General features: G+C 42.0%; 1 long non-coding RNA gene across 4 annotated transcripts; it reads left to right on the top strand.

The window, feature by feature from the left end:
* The first annotated feature begins 214 nt into the window (after positions 1 to 214).
* Positions 215 to 3,765, top strand: LOC124672660. 4 transcript variants are annotated; one of them, XR_006992720.1, is made up of 5 exons: positions 215 to 396; positions 980 to 1,398; positions 1,573 to 1,678; positions 3,471 to 3,565; positions 3,659 to 3,765. It is a non-coding gene; the product is annotated as an uncharacterized LOC124672660 (long non-coding RNA). The 4 variants fall into 4 exon arrangements; XR_006992722.1 differs by having other exon boundaries at positions 980 to 1,223; XR_006992721.1 differs by having other exon boundaries at positions 980 to 1,133; positions 1,224 to 1,678.
* The last annotated feature ends 243 nt before the right edge of the window (positions 3,766 to 4,008 follow it).

A 4,008-nucleotide genomic window follows, 5' to 3' on the forward strand; every position in this document is an offset into this window, starting at 1 on the left:
CCACGCCCGCGCCGACGCCGACGCCGACGACCACATCCACATCCACATCCTCAATCACTCATCGCACACAACTTCTCAAAAAGAAAAAAAAAAACTCACATCGCACGCAGGGAAAGGAATTCCTCCCTCAGTCACTCGCTCACTCCCAGACCTATGTCCACCCCAATGCCGGCGACCTGTGTCCGCCCCACTGCCGGAGACCGGAGCACAGCTCCGTGACCGGAGAGCATCCCCACCCCGTCCCTACTCCCTGCGACACCCGGCTGTGCTCTCCCCCATCTCGCCCTCCCGTGTGACCTTTGACGACAACCTCCAGCCGGAATTCCTGCTCCCCGAATCCTCTCCAGCCTGCGCTCCAGGGACTCCATCCAGGCCGATTCATCCTCTCCAAAGATGGTAAAAATCCTTCTTTCTTCTTCCGTTCTTTAGTGGAGATTTTCTTGCAATAGGAGGATTTCTGATTCAGCTTAGGCTCAAGATCCAGGATTCAAGATATGCCCTTGCTTATTCTGTAGATATTTGGATTTTTTGGTATTCATAGTCCAGCACATCTGGATTTTAGCGATTTACAGAAGATAGAGATGTGCTAAGTAGGTGCGCGTTTTTGTGATGCATGCAGTCAAAATACAGATGCATTATTCGTTGGTCACGTCACTGGAATTTTAGTAGTTGATGACACTGATTAGAACTTTTGAGCTTGATTTAGCATGAATAGACGATTATTATAAAGGTGTATATGTTATGACGATTAATCTACTGGTGTGTCTATATTACTGGAATGAATTTGTCATGGATTTATTTGAAGCACACAATCAAAACAATCTACTTATCTATATCCAACTATCTTATATATGCATTTTGTCGAAAGGCATTTTTTAGTGCTCTGCATTATTTATTTGGCTGTTTCTTGCTTTGTGAAATCCTTCTTCTCTTACTCAAGTCTTATATTATTTTGGTAACATCTATGCATAATTTGTAGGCTCAAATGATTCCTGGAGCTTTTGATGGTACTGGTACAGCTATGCATCATAGGGTGCAACTTTATTCAGGTCCGATGTCAACATTTTAAATGTTGATGATTTGTCGGATGGCAAAATTTGAGGAGGTACTTTTTGTGTGAATAATTTGAGGAGGTACTGATTGTGGAAGATGAAAATGGCAATAATTGTCGTATGGGAATATGACACAATGGAAGATAATGATGTCCTTGTCAAGTATATAAGGTTTGTTCTAATTGCGAAGCTGTTGTGGTTCTTTACAAGGGTGTGCAACCACACAAGTAACATGGAACTCCTTTTCTACAATTCTTATGCTAGATCATGAGGGAAACACTGACCTGTTTGTGTCATCTAGATCATGAGGATACAGCGCGACATGTATGTATTTCACGATTTCAAGGTCATTTTGTTGTGTATGCAGAAATAATGCACCAAATATTATACACTATAGTAAGCTTGTTTGCGATTAGTGCACCGTCTCACACTCAGTTATCCGTGTTTTAATGCCGTTGCTAGTCTTTTCATAATATTTCTCAAAGCATTTTCATGTGACTTGATCCTTTCGTGTTTGCAGTGACCACTATTGTTACCGGTGGAATTGATGTAGCAGTGTTGGGGGCTCGCAGCAATGATGTGACTGTTGTGGTTATGAATTTAGCTGCTACTCCTCTCGAGCTAAGGTAAACACACTTTCGACATTGACTGCAGTAAATCAAAGCACACAGTACCCACTTGTGAAGATAGCAGGAGCCCTTCACAATTTTTTAAAACTTTGTAGAAATGATAACCATCACAAATGCTTTTCTTGTGGAAATTTGATTGGTAGCTTATAGCTTATTTTCCATAATAAATCGCACGCCCTCATAGATTTTGTTTAGACTTCCTATGGTGCGTTAAGTAAGAGAATCTTGGTTTAAAGAGACTGGCTTGTTTCTAACAAAAATAAATCCATGGACATGAAAACAAATAACACAATAAAAACTTAGTTTCTATTGCGTTGAGTGAGGAGGTGTACCCATCTGTATGCAGGCTGCTTTTAATGCACTCTTCCCTAGGCCATGTTGTGACGTTTTGGTCCTTCCACTTGTCAGATTTTAGTTCCATGTGACGCGAGGCAAATGCGAGTACATTTTCCAATCCTTGTAGCTGTTGCAAATAAATGGCAAAGCATTAGCATCAGAAACAAAGAATAACAAAAAAAAACTGGCTTATAAAAAGATGGGCTAATGGGACTAATCACTAACCATAGCATCGAGGTCCTCGCGATGCATTCTTGTGCCTAGCGAGTCGAGCACTTGGATACATCGTTTTCTGACATTTATAACTGCTAGGTACCAATGAACATCTCCTAGGTTTACTGGAAGAAAAACCTGGAAAATATGATTATTATTAGTTTTGGTCACCTATAGACAAGGAGTCGTCCTCGATTGAATTCATAGTAATTTGTATGAAAGTGAGACTAACCATATCATGTTCCAAATAAATTTTGACTCTCTTTAATACCCATGCTGGAACGTTATCCCGTAGCAGCTACCCTCTTTTATCATCTTCGAGATGCATGCAGTCTCGAAGAACACATGTCCACTGACCTCACCTGTAGATGCTCCGTAGCACTTATGCAATATATGTATGCGTTTATGATCTACAATTTCAAGTGCATACATTGGTTAGATATAGTAGATACTCATTAAATATAAATACCATCCTGTCATAAAGCTATATATACTTACTTCATCGCCAACAAATTCTCTCGGAGTTAGAAGTAATAGCAGCAGGGATAGGACACATCAGTATAAATTATTCAATGTGAAAAATGCATGCTAAAACTTGTGATATTTAAAGTTTGTTGATTCTCGAATGTGAAATCTGCATTTTTCTGAACTCTGATGCCTTTTCATCACATAGGATGAACTAATTTGTTTGGTATATATTTCTTGCTGGACAGTAGACTAACTTGCAGTCCTCTTGTTCTAAAATTTGCCTACGTGGATGAGTTGTGATTGAAAGGCATGTATGTTTTTGGCAGTCAGCATTTGTATCCTCATCCTAAGCTTATGGACTAGATGTGTTTGGAGATTTTTGACATACTAATCCATGTTCAGATAGTGTTAATGGTTCTCCACAAATCTGTTTAAAAATATCTCACAAAGTTATAAATCCACAGTTTGGTGAAAATCGTAATCCGATGTGGTACAATCTCGGCCAACTCAGTACTGATATGTTTAAGCCCGAATGAAGCTATTCTACTGAAGGTGATTCCTGAATCTCAATTCTTAGTAAGACAATATTGACCGAGAGCACTTAGTTCTGAAAACCGATTAAATATACCAGTTCTTTCAGTGCTAAGAGACCACTCTGTATGAAAACCGATTCTATTATACCAGAAGTTGACTGCTCAATTATATATAGAAGAGTTGTCTTATAGAATTCCCTTTCATAGTTGCTAACTCATTCTGATTATTTTACCTGCAGTGTTAAGAGAGCATTCAGTTGTGAAAACCGATTCTACTGGTTCTAGATGGCATTCATGCTTAACAGGGAGTCTCCTCTGTTGGCCTGAGATGCAGGTATACAAAGCTAGGCAATTTATTGAAGAAGAATGAAGTTCAGATACATACATTGCGGGAGATTTCAAGTTGACTAACCTAAAGGAATTGCAGATGCGTGCGGCAGAATGTTGTCTCCACGGCGCCGGGAAGTGCTGCGGCGGCGATTGGCTAGAGTGCGGGTCTTGTCGCCTGGAAGTGTTCCGACGGCGATCAGCGTGTGGCAGTGTCTCCGGCGGTGATTGGCGAGCAGGAATGCTTTCACGCCGGAGTGATTCGGCGGCGATCGTGGTGGCTGGCGAGCGGGAGTGCTGCGGCGGCGAGCAGGAGCGCTGGCGAGCGGGAGTGCTGCGGCGGCGAGCAGGACTGCTCGCGAGCGGGAGTGTTTCGGCGGCAATCGTGGTTGCTGGCGAGCGGGAGTGTTGCGGTGGCGAGCGGGAGTGTCCCGGCGGTAAGCGGAAGCT

The sequence above is a fragment of the Lolium rigidum genome, chromosome 1 (assembly GCF_022539505.1).
Source record: "Lolium rigidum isolate FL_2022 chromosome 1, APGP_CSIRO_Lrig_0.1, whole genome shotgun sequence".
In the NCBI taxonomy this organism is placed as follows: domain Eukaryota; kingdom Viridiplantae; phylum Streptophyta; class Magnoliopsida; order Poales; family Poaceae; genus Lolium; species Lolium rigidum.